This window comes from Mesoplodon densirostris, chromosome X, assembly GCF_025265405.1.
Source record: "Mesoplodon densirostris isolate mMesDen1 chromosome X, mMesDen1 primary haplotype, whole genome shotgun sequence".
Lineage (NCBI taxonomy): Eukaryota > Metazoa > Chordata > Mammalia > Artiodactyla > Ziphiidae > Mesoplodon > Mesoplodon densirostris.
Window position 1 is genome coordinate 67,652,363 of NC_082681.1, and position 13,861 is coordinate 67,666,223.

Here is a 13,861-nt window from a genome sequence, read left to right on the forward strand (position 1 = left end):
GTTGAGGATTTTTGAATCTATATTCATCAGTGATATTGGTCTGTTATTTTCTTTTTTTGTAGTATCTTTGGCTTGTTTTGGTATCAGGGTGATGGTGGCCTCATGGAATGAGTTTGGGAGTGCTCCTTCCTCTGCATTTCTTAGAAGATTTTGAGAAGGATGGACATTAGCTCTTCTTTAAATATTTGATAGAATTCACCTGTGAAGCCATCTGGTCCCAGACTTCTGTTTGTTGGAAGATTTTAATTTTTATTTTATTTATTATTATTATTTTTTTGGTATGTAGGCCCCTCACTGCCATGGCCTCTCCCATTGTGGAGCACAGGCTCCCGACACGCAGGCTCAGTGGCAATGGCTTATGGGCCCAGCCACTCCTTGGCATGTGGGATCCTCCTGGAGTTGGGCACAAACCCGTATCCCCTGCATTGGCAGGCGAACTCCCAAACACTGCACCACCACAGAAGCCCTGTTGGAAGATTTTTAATCACTGTTTCAATTTTGTTCCTTGTGATTCCTCTGTTCATATTTTCTGTTTCTTCCTGGTTCAGTCTTGGAAGGTTTTACCTCTCTACGAATTTGTCCATTTCTTCCAGCTTGTCCATTTTATTGACATAGAGTTGCTTGTAGTAGTCTCTTAATGATGGTTTGTATTTCTGCGGTGTCTTTTGTAACTTCTCCTTTTTCATTTCTAATTTTATTGATTTGAGTCCTCTCCCTCTTTTTCTTGATGAGTCTGGCTAATGGTTTATCAATTTTGTTTATCTTCTCAAAGAACCACCTTTTAGTTTTATTGTTCTTTGCTAATGTTTTCTTTATTTCTCTTTCTTTTATTTCTGCTCAAATCTTTGTGATTTCTTTCCTCCTGCTAACTTTGTTTGTTCATCTTTATCTAGTTCCTTTAGTTGTAAGATTAGATTTTTTACTTGAGATTTTTCTTGTTTCTTGAGGTAGGCTTGTATAGCTATAAACTTCCCTCTTAGAACTGCTTTGGCTGCATTCTATAGGTTTTGGATCATCGTGTTTTCATTGTCATTTGTCTCTAGGTATTTTTTTTATTTCCTCTTTGATTTCTTCAGTGATCTCTTGGTTATTTTGTAATGTATTGTTTAGCCTCCATGTGTTTGTGGTTTTTTACGTTTTTTTCCCCTGTAATTCATTTCTAATTTCATAGTGCTATGGTCAGAAAAGATTCTTGATATGATTTCAATGTTCTTAAATTTACTGAGGCTTGATATGTGATCTATCCTGGAGAATGTTCCATGCGCACTTGAGAAGAAAGTGTAATCTGCTGTTTTTGGATGCAATGTCCTATAAATGTCAATTAAATATATCTGGTCTATTGTGCCATTTAAAGCTTCTTTTTCCTTATTTATTTTCCTTTTGGATGATCTGTCCATTGGTGTAAGTGAGGTGTTAAAGTCCCCCACTATTATTGTTGTACTGTCGATGTCCTCTTTTATAATCAGCTGCATTCTTTACAACATTGGTTGAAGAAGATCAGGACACTGATAGAAGGATAGCTGGGGAGGTGGGTAATTAAAACCAGAGAGGGATAAATACCTCTAGAACCTCTAGAAGTCTTGAGAGAGGTATAACAATGGAGGACACTAAGTGTCTGGTGGGCAGGAAAGAGGGAATACTAGGCTCTAAATTATAGAAGGTTAAATGTAGGTAGAGTATTATAGTGCAGGAGTTGGGATAGAATATTGTAGGAGTTAAGATATGGGATCAAATCTGAGTTTTATACTTACTGGCTCTGTGATCTTGGAGAAGTTATTTGAACTCTCTGTGTTTACGTTTCTTTGCAAAATGTGAATAATGATAATACCTGTCTCATGGCATTGTTGTGAGGAATATGATAATCTACAATAAAGTGCTTAGCACAGTGCCTAGCACACAGTAAGTGCTCAGTAAATGTTAGCCAATGCTATTATTATTACTTACAGAAAGGAAATTGAGGGGATCCAAATATAATACCCAAATACCAATTTTACCCTGTACAAAAATGACTCAAAACAAACATCTAGGTGAATCAAAACACAGTTCAAAACAATTTCACCTATATTTGGTTTCTTACTAGCAGGATTGTCACATTAAAAGGATGGCACAGTTGATTGGTAGTGCCCTCAGTATTCTTCTTACTGCCTTAAAGAGTTAATAGCTCTTCCTCTCTATCAAAGAGCTGCTGTGGGAACTGGGGCAAATCAGACTTACCTTGCATTGAATAAAATATTGATATCATATAACATATTTCATCCACTTTCATTGATCTGTTATCTGTATGTGTACAGTTTTATAATCTTACATGAGCCAAACTCATTGTGGAAAATGATATTTCTTTAAACATTCATTTGACTGTTTATACACCAAGTGCTGGTCTCCAGCTTAATGTGTATGTGTATGCAGGTGAATTTCTGACAAATTTTTGAAATTATCTGCAGAAATTTTAGATTACTTGCTTTTTTGTGGTTTGTCTTCAATTTCTAATCAAGTGAATCAAGGAACAAATCACTGATACATGCAACAACTTGGATGAACCTCAAAGACATTATGCTAAGTAAAAAGAAACCAGACGCAAAATGCTACATACTGTATTATTCCATTTATATGAAATTCTGGGAAAGAAAAAACTACAGAAACAGAAATCAAATCAGTGGTTACCAAGGATTGGGGTAGGTGCAGGACTTAGACCACAAGCTGGCACAAGGGAATTTTTTAGAGCAATAGAAAATAAAAAGTGAATTCTAGCCAGTTATTACTGGTTCTGGAATACATTAACTTGTTTTGTTCAAGCACATGTTATTTATCACTTGAAAACACATTATGGTTTTTCTAACTACATGTTCTATATTTACAGGCAGGTTTCCTTCCAGTCTACTCATGGGCACACATTTTGCTTTCTAAGGAAGGGTTATTCTTTCTAATCAAATGCCATTTGAAAATACTTAGTTCACCCATGTGTCAAGGATTGTACAACCTGTATCTTCACTGGCACACTGGGTCAGAGGAAAGGGCTGTTTACCTTCCCTAAGCCTGGTTACTAGATGTAAGGCTCCTTTACTAAATCTATTAATATAGGTGCTGGAGAAATTAGATAAATGTTTCAATGGATTTATTTTATTATATGACCTTATAAATTTTTTATTCATTTCATTTTTAAAGCATTAACACATATCTTAACTGGAAAACCGGCAACAACAGCAATAACAAAATTTCAGATGTAAGAAGAAAGAGACCTCAGGTTCACTAGGATAAGATACATTGACCCATTTGGATATAAATGTTTGCTGGAAACCAGGAAGGAAAAACAAAAAAAGCCTAAGTAAAGGAATTTAGAAAACCTTAGAACCAAAACAATATCAAGGTCAAAATGTAATAAAGCTACTTATCCAATAATTTATGTTCCTCCTCATTCTAATTTGAAACTCATAATATTCTGGGCTTTTATCTGCCCACTCTTTTTGGTATTTTTCTAGTACCAACATTTTTAGTAGAAGGGGCTGAAATTCTTGAGATAGAAACTTCCTGGATCTTGAAACCTATGCCCCAGCCTCTCTTTTCTCCAGTAAGATACATTGTAGTGTGGTAGAAAAGAAAGATCACTGGTGATGTGATTTTGCTCAAGCTGTAAATTCTTTAAGTCTCAATTTCTTCATCTATGAAATGGAAATAATATGTGTTCTGATTGCCTCTCACAGTGGTTGTGAAAATCATGAACTAGTTTTAAAAGCACTTTATAACTTACAAAGCAATACAGAAAAAAGATTACCATCTATTAATACTCATTGATTGCCTATATATTCAACATTATATAGGCTCTGGGGGCCATATGGAAAGGAGTATTTTCACTGGCTTCCAGGAGCTTGGTGTACTTTAAAAAATTATGCTGAAACAGATAAAATGTAACATACAAGGCAACTTACAATTGAGTGTTAAATGTTGTGGTGTGGTTACTAAGAGGTTGGTGAGGAGTTGTTTGGAGGGGACTTAAATCAGGGGTAGTTGTTAAAATAAGCTTTGTGTAAGAGGGTAAGTTTGAGTTGATTGGATCCAGCCAAGAATTCATCCCTGATGGCCACCAAAAATGATGTGGGGAAAAATACATGATTTGTCTTCATGGGTTTAAAGATAGCTCCCAAATATTTTCCTAGCTTTCATTAAGGCATTGTTCATTACATATCTGTCACCTGAGAACATATTCAATCCAGTTTGAACATGTTTATATTTTCTGATTTCATTCACATAATTGATATTGAATCCATATTATGTGCCAGGAATTGTGCTGGGTGCTAGGTTCCAGGACCTCCCGGAACAAGTTTAATTAATTTAATGTCCTCTGTGTAGATTCACACAATGTTAGGGCTGAAGACCTTAGAGTTTCTCTGGATCAAATTTCTCACTGTAAAAAGAAGGAAAATTGGGCTCATAGAGATGACATCACTTAGCCAAGATCTCACAGATGATAAAAGACAAATCTAGAACTAGACCCTAGGTCTCCTCCTACCCAGATCAGTATGTTTTCCATAATACTAGATTATAGAATAGTGCCTTATTTTACTGATTCTAAGCTACCTATTTAAAACAATGGTTCTCAAAGTTAAAATTGCATAAGCATCATTGGGGAGGGAGTTGTTTAAAATGCAAGTTCTTAGGCCTCATAGCAAGAGATTCTAGAAACCTGAGACTTGGGGTTTTGGTTTGTTTGGGGTTTTGTTGTTTGTTTGTTTGTTTTGCTTTTTTGCTTTCATTTAACCTTGTCATTTACTCAAGTGATTGTGATATAGTGGCCCTCAGCTCACACTTGGAGAAACTCTGTATTAAAGTTTTAAGTAATGACTCTACATAGTTTCATTGTTCTGTGATTTGCTGTTACTCATTAATAATCTTCATAATTTTAAGGACTTCATTGATCTGTATCAGTCTTGGTCTTTGCATATATAAAAAGCCTACACTTTAAGTTATTTTCTTACATTGAAGTCTTCCATAGCCTTGAAATTTTTAGTTCCTTCATCATAGAATAAGAAGTGACTACCCCACACCCTTACTACCACAGCAGTGGCCCCAGACTGAGTTGGTTGTTCATGAATCAATACCTGTCTGGGGTTTTCAGAAAATTAGAAAGGATTCTATGTTAGAGCAGAACAACTTGTGCCTAGTGCAGACCCTAAAACCATGCTTGATGACAATAGATGTAGGCTTCTAAGGAAGATGTAGGCCTCTAAAGTCACAGTAAAAGTCTATCAAAAGCAACACGCATACACACACATAACACACATAACAACAATCCACAAATAGGAATGGCACCAACTGATGGATCAGATTCTAGGAAAATAATTGGGTCACCTGTTGCTAGTGGGTGGGACAACTATATGTGAAAATATCATTAATGTTGGTGTCTCTGTCTCTCTCTCTCTGGACCTTTTTTACCTCCTCCTTCCATGAACTTAAGAGTGTCAAAAGGCATGGTCCACTGATGCCTGCTCACCTCTTCTCAAGCACATCTTTTCAGTATGCTATACTATGCAGCCAGTTGGTGGCTGATCTGACTGATTTGGGCTCAGGAAAAGATCCCTGTTAAGTTCCCAGTCTAAACTTTTTTTCCAATCATTTTTACACTAATCTCAGTACTAGGTTTTTACAAACCCAGTTAATAATACAGTCACACTTTACTTTCTCATTTACCATTGTTTCTCATGTGATTTCTCTTTCAGTGACCTCACAGTGGGGAAAGGGTGATTGGTGTGGTAGAGTTTGGATATTCTTGAGTCTCCATAGCACTCCAAAGCCTAACAGTAGCACAGAAATATTTTAAGACTGAATATCATTGAACTTTTTTTTAAGAAGATGTTGAGGGTAGGTGTTTATTAATTAATTTACTTATTTTTGCTGTATTGGGTCTTCGTTTCTGTGCGAGGGCTTTCTCTAGTTGTGGAAAGTGGGGACCACTCTTCATTGCGGTGCACGGGCCTCTCACTATCACGGCCTCCCTTGTTGAGGAGCACAGTCTCCATATGCGCAGTCTCAGTAGTTGTGTCTCACGGGCCTAGTTGCTCTGCAATGTGTGGGATCCTCCCAGACCAGGGCTCGAACCTGTGTTCCCTGCATTAGCAGGCAGATTCTCAACGACTGTGCCACCAGGGAAGCCCTGAACATTTTTTATCATGAGGAAAGTAAGTTGTCCAATGTCAAAGAGTTACATAAGAACTCAGGAGCCAGGATTGAACCCAGGAATCTTGTGTTCACTGTCTTATACCCTTTGTACCAAACAATTACATGCTAAGTGGCTACTTGAGGTTACCTATTCCCAGAGTTAGTAATTTTTTTTTGTGTGTGTGTGTGCTTTTACACTTCCCAGAAACAAAATTGAATCACAATATACAATTTTTAGAAAGCAGTCTTTCTCACATTTTATCTTAAGGGCTGGAGGTTTTATCTTTCACCAATATCTAATCAAAAAATTGTTGTGACCTTATATCTAATTTTAAGAATGAATACAGTACTCTATATACAATAGTCACTCAAATATGCTTGTTGATAGTGATATCTTATTCTAAAAATACTAATCCTATGGACAAAATCCACTGGGTCAATTTTGGTATGGAGCCTCAGACTAGAAAGACACTTTAAACAACACCAGATCAAATTTTAAGCCAACAAAGATCCTTTCAAATATCACTGGCATATAGTCCTCCAGATTCTACTTGGAGACTTCTAGTGATCTCTCCTTAAAAAGACAGTCTATTCAATTGTGACATCCTTCAAGCATTCTAAAGAATTAAATTCAGACTTTTTATAATGTCTACATATCAATCCAAATTTTGACCTCTTAACTGACACAGAGGAATTCTCCATTTTGTATGTAAAATCCCTGTAAATACTTGAATCCAATAAGCATGGCCCCTCTCTCCATCCAGAACTCAAATTTTCATCCCTAAAAAGCATGTCAAACAGCCATAGCAATTTCCAACAATTCCACATCTGACTTCATAACCAAACTCAAAGCCAACCTGGTCACTCTCCTGTAGAATATCTGAGATTGTTGCACCTGAAAAGAAATAAAATTCCAGTTGCAATATAGTCAGTCAGGAGTAAAGTAGAGCTACTAATGGCGTTGCTCTGGATTTCTATACAGTTAAAGAAGCCTGAGCTACATACTAGAAAAGCTAAAATAATGAAACCATACTAAAGAAGCTCTCACATCTTTTACTTTATTCAAATTAGCATCCTATTGAAATTTGGAGATCTGTACAACTAATAACATGTTTAGGAATGGCCAACTATAGTCATTTACATCCCTTAAAAATCTCTAAATTGCTGAGCAAAGAAATATTCTGCTTCTTGAATTCTTAACGATTGGTCTTAAAAAAAAAAAGAACGAAGTTTTCTATTTTCAGGAGACATTAATTATGCTTTCCTCTATGTCTGTGTTATAAAACAACCTATCATTGATTACAACTGTACTTGAACTTTCTGCACAGTTGCAGAGAGGTTAATATAAAATATACCTTCTAATACAGTGTGCAAATTGCCTTGAGAAAGATGGAGGTTTTAAGAACATGACTCTTCCCAAAAGGGAATAAAGAGTAAAGAGTAAATTTTCAATACTTTTTTTATGCAGACCAAACCACAAGATCACAAAATTACTAATAAAGAAGAAAATTAAACTATTAGCAGTAATTAGTAGTTATCAGAGCTGTTTCTAGAACAGTATGGACTATATCTAAGAGAGTGATAATATTGGGAGTAGTGATGGTGCATATTATTGTACAGTTTCCACATTGTACCTATGTACCCAGGCAAGGGATAAAATGGGTGCTGAAATGCAACTTGTGCACCTCTTGTTAAGACTTGCAACCTCAGAATGGAAGTCAGCCTAAAAGGGGCATCCTTTTAAAATTCACCAGGCCAGAGGAGGCACTGTTTTGTAATGTTGATCTTAAACAAATAGACGGTCAGTTATTTATCCAGCAAAAGTGGGCTTATTTGGGATTAGCAAATAATTGTAATTTGGGGTCTGCAAGCATGGCAAGCCACATGCAAGTCCCCACACAGCAAGCAAAGGAGAACCTTTTTAAAGAGGGGAAAAGGAAGTTGCGATGGCTGTGTTAAACAAAAAGTCCATTGGAGGAATTGAGAATTCAAAGAATAGTGCCTTTCTTTAGATGAGTTGTTACAGTCCCTCACTGGCTGAGCTCTTACCAGACAAGAAGAGGGAGGCTTTCTTTTTCCTGTTAGGCTCTGCTATCATCATAGGGCTTGAGAGCACCCCTTTCTAACCTCCCAACTCTATTTTAATTGATGTTTCTACTTATTAGTTTTTACATTTCCCTCTTTTGATCATGATCCTTCTCTGAAAGCATCACCGATCAAGAGTCAGGTTTTCCAGTTTCAGCAACTTCTGTCCGTCAATGCCAGGAAAGACCTTTCCTGGGTGTAGTGTCCCATGTCAGAGGGAAAGTGCACAGATTGGAAACCTATTGAGGTCTCATTCAAGTAACAAGGAGGGGTAGGAGGGAGAACTGGGTTGTAGTCCACACTAAATTTGGTATCACTATGGTTACCTCCCAGGAGTAGGGGAAGACCTGATTGCCTAGGGGGAGGTGAACTGGCCCAGGTCAGAAATGGAACAGGTCAACAGCATTTGTATAAAACCATTTTGATTGGGAACACTAGGACAATACTTGTGCTTTACCCCTTGCTCTTCCTCAGACATTTATATTTAGATTAAATTAGTCATTAAACAGAAAAGAAGACACAAAAAAATGTAAAAATCTAGAAGGCTTTGTGGGAGGGTTAGTTAGAGTTGGAAAGTCCTTCCCTTTGTTATAAGATGAAGGTCAGTGCACAAATATTTATAAAACATTCACAATGTGCCACTCATTAAGACAATTATGAGCAAGGCAGGAACCATCTTTATCCTTATGTCTCTTTCAGTCTATTCACTTTAGTGTGAAAGTTTATGGACTGGACTTAGGCCTCTATTTTTTGTTAGTTTGTTTAAATATCATCTAAGAGAGTCATCATCTTCTCCTCTATAGTCTGCCACTCTTAGTCACTTCCTAGTTTCTAGCGTGAGCTCTCCACCACACACACACAAATCCTGAGACCTGGCGTAATAACCACCATCCCTTAGGGGCAGCTCTACTACTCAGACATGTTTTAAACTCAAAGCAAAATAGATGAATTGGAGATTAGAGGAATAAAAAAGACCATCCAGAAGGAAATATGAATGACCTTGAGACTGCTTTATACATTGGTGTAAATAAGGGTGTTTTGCAGGGTTGTTTTATTTTGGTTGTGCCCTTGACTTGAAATATCTCTCTTCTCCTTAGGTTTCTACAACAATTCTTTGAAAATTTCCAACAGCTTAACTTTAACCAATACAGATTGATCCTTCTGGATATGCAGGCTGAAGAAGAAAAAAAAAATTCTTTTTTATAGCTAAAGAGCATTTGGCAGATTAACAAGGGTGTTCATATCTATTATTTCTTTTGATTCTCATAACAACCTCATGAGGTAGACAAGGGAGCTTTATTTTTCATATTTTCAATAAAGAAATTGAGACTTATAAAGAATTAAATGATTTGCCTCTGGTCATATGACTAATAAATTATAGAAGTGAAAATTAAACCCCAAATTCTCACTCTAAATTCAGTGCTCTTTTTACTGATCATCACTGTGTCAGTTAAAAACCAACAACAACAACAACAAATCACACTATATATTTAAGAACAAATATAACAGATTTTCCTCATTGGAGAATGGTAGGTAAATGAGCTTTTTTTTTTAAACATCTTTATTGGAGTATAACTGCTTTACAATGGTGTGTTAGTTTCTGCTTTATAACAAAGTGAATCAGCTATACATATACACATATCCCCATATCTCTTCCCTCTTGCTTCTCCCTCCCTCCCTCCTTATCCCACCCCTTTAGGTGGTCACAAGGCATCTAGCTGATCTCCCTGTGCTATGCAGCTGCTTCCCACTAGCTATCTATTTTACATTTGGTAGTATACATAAGTCCATGCCACTCTCTCTCTTCATCCCAGCTTACCCTTTCCCCTCCCCCTGTCCTCAAGTCCATTCTCCACGTCCTGCCCTTAGGTTCTTCAGAACCTTTTGTTTTTTTTTTTAGATTCCATATATATGTGTTAGCATATGGTATTTGTTTTTCTCTTTCTGACTTGGTTCCTTAAAAAACTAAAAAAAGAACCACCATACAACACAGCAATCCCACTACTGGGCATATACCCTGAGAAAACCATAATTCAAAAAGAGTCATGTACCACAATGTTCATTGCAGCTCTATTTACAATAGCCAGGACATGGAAGCAAACTAAGTGTCCATCAATAGATGAATGGATAAAGAAGATGTGGCACATATATACAATGGAATATTACTCAGCCATAAAAAGAAACGAAATTGAGGTATTTGCAGTGAGGTGGATGGACCTAGAGTCTGTCATACAGAATGAAGTAAATGAGCCTTTTAATGATCAGATTGCATGTTTCATTCTAACTCTTAGATTCTTGGACTTCCTTAAAGAAAGAAAGAAAGATTCAATTCAATGATTAACTACCACTCCTCAAGCAAACTGACTTTAAAAGGAACATTTCTCTTGAGGTAATCCATTCAGTTACTGAGAATTTAAAATAAATCAGTATATTGTTAAATGTTTAAAAGTTTTTAAATAGCTCCATCTATAGGTTAATATGTTTGTTTTCTATACCCATTCTAGATTTTACATGTGGATATACTGAAAATAAATGTAAGTTACCTTGTTAAGAGAAAGCACAGAACCCATAGTACCTGACGTCGTATCTGAAAATATACCTACTCTGTAAATGCTTTTTTAATGGATAGATGCACAGATAGATGAATGGACGGATGGATGGATGGATAAAGTTGGCAGACATCAAGGACTCAGTTCTACATAAGAGTGGGTGTACAAGGAGGAGACTATTTAAAGCAATGATTTGGTTTGCATTTTCATTTATTTAAATGTTCAGTGGGAGACAAATAAAGCAACAACTCCCATTCCCAAATGTTTTATAGACCGGAGTGTGTGTGCAAATGAAGTGGAATTAGAATGAAGAAATAAAAATCTCACTGTTGAGCTTTGCTAAAGAAGAGAACTGTTCTCATGTTCACATATATTCCTCTAAGAAGGCATTTGTACTATCCTTGAAATTGGGTAACCAGCTGAGACTGACTCTAGTGACCTCCTTCTTACATATTTTTTCTGATCATTAGTCTTTGGAAAGCATTTGCTCAAAATCTCATTTATATTTTCTTAGCCAGAGTTTGCTACTATTTGATTTGTACTGATTTGTGGAAATTAAAACACAATAAAATATAAGTAAGTCTCTGGTCAAAGTTATGAAGACCACACCACAAAAGGAAATCTTATTTCTGCTGTTCCCTGTTTTATCTGAGATTTTCCATTGCTGGCAAAAAAACAAAAACAAAAACAAAAAAACGGATTCTCCAAACATGTCAAAACTGTTTTCTACAGGGTCAGAAAAGATCTTTGAATAACACCAAACTCTCAGACCCTAACTTTTGTTATAATTGGATTTTAAAGTAAAATAACTTAACCCTGGCAACAACATTAAAAGGTCAGGAAATAATGGGTCCAAACTGAACTTCTAAGTCATCAAGCCTAACCCATTCTTCCCAGCAATATTGTACAAAACTCCTCTTTCTTCAAACAGGAATATTGTTTAGCTGAATTATTATGGTATTCAAAGCCCTCCCCAGTATGGACTCAACCATTTTCACTTCCTCTGGATCTTCTGCTCCAGTTCTATTGAACTATCTGGATTTCCCAAATGTACCTAAACCTTCCTACCTTTTATGCTTTGTTCATGAGACTACTTTTGCTTAAAATATTTTCACCTCATCTCCACTGGCCCAACTTCTGCCCATACTTCAAGGTCCAGATTAAATGCCAACTCCATGAGATCTTATAGAGTCACACAGAACTTTGCTTATAATTCTTTCAACTTTCTGTTCACACTCTGCCTTCTATGTTAGATGTCTGAGCATTTTCTTTTCACCTTTGGATCCTCTGGTGACTTACTCATAGTAGGAATTCAGTAAATATTTGTTGAATACTGACTATAGTACTATATTTTCTCCTAGGTATAGTCATTCATTCATTCATTCATTCACTCATTCAACAAACATTTACTGGGGATACAGCATTAAACATGATAGACAACATCTCTATCTTTTTAAAGTTTTCATTCTAGTGGAAGAGACAAAAAAATAATCAATATATAATTTAGGAAATGATAAAGTGCTATGAAGAAGGTTGGAAACTCCTTACAAGCAGTGAAGGTGTGAGATTCATCTTTATTTCACTACAGTTCCAATAGATATGTGCTGAAAGTTTTGAATGGTTTCATTTTTACAAAAAATGAATTAATAACAATACCTCACATTTTTATAGCATTTAGCTATTTCAAAGCATTTTTTCAGTTTTTCTGACTTGGTCTTCACAACATGCTTGTGGACTAGATATGATTGTTACTGTTCCCATTTCATAGATGAGGCCCAGAAAGTTTTTTTATTCAAAGTCAAAAAATGGTTCCCTTTGGGTCTTTCATTCATTTATTCATTCAAGAAATACTTGTTGATAGCCTACTCTGTGAGAGATATATAAAGCTAAATAAGACATGCTCCTAAGGAGCTTTATTTAAAAGAGGGAAAGGTGTAGAATTAACTATAACAAAAAATAATATGACCTCAGTGTCCTGAGAAAGGTATCAATGAGGTACCCTGGCAGTTCAGAGGAGGGAGGGTTTGCCTCTGACTGAGGAGAATCAGACAAAGTTTTTGGAAATAGTTGGGCATTTAGGCCAGGTCTGAATTTTCCCTCATTTATAATGGTAGCAAGGATGTCATCACAGATGAGTGCCCACTGAGAGAAACATTCCTGCCATTTTGTCCCGCACATTATACGAGACATGACTATAAAGTGGTAGGACTGATTTCCTCATGTTGCTCATAAATTTGCTCTGCTGGGAACTCCAAAAGAGAAGTTCTTGCATTGTTTAGAGCAAAGGCAGCACCATTAGAACAGAACACATAGCTCTCAAAGTTATTACTTTGAAGGGAGCACCACTCATTTGACTGTACAATTCCAATAATTTATAATAAGTTGACACCTCATTTTCAGATAAGGATTATTTCAGTTTTACAAGGGTGTTGTCTCCATGTGGCTGAATTATATACAAGGAGTTGAGAGGGCATAAAATGATAGCATCTTAGAGCTGTAATGTAATCTTCTGTATCCTATCATCTTAAAGAAAAAGGTAGAGGGGACTCAGAGGTGAATTGCTATGACATGAACCTTTGAGACTCCTGAGAACCTCCTGACTAAAGTAAAGCTCCTGTGTTGCTAGAGCCAGGAGACCAATATAATAACATTTAGAGTGAGACTGCATAACTATAAATTTGAGAATACAAGATGAAGAAATTTGACTGAGCTTCACCTCCTTCTTTGACTGCAGTAATTTACTGCAATAAAATAATTTTACACAGATCATGTGACTAAGCCAAATGTTACAATTAAGTCATGCTTTAAAGATTGAAATACAGTATCTTAGAAATGTATACAAAGATGTGAACCTTGTTTTTTTCTTTTTTTATTGAAGTATAGTTAATTTACAATATTGTAATAGTTTCAGGTGTACAGCAAAGTAATTCAGTTATTTTTTTCAGATAATTTTCCATTATAGATTATTACAAGATACTGAATATAGTTCCCTGTGTTATACAGTAAATCCTTGTTGCTTATCTATTTTATGTATAGTAGTTTGTATCTGTAAATCCCATACCACTAATTTACCCCTC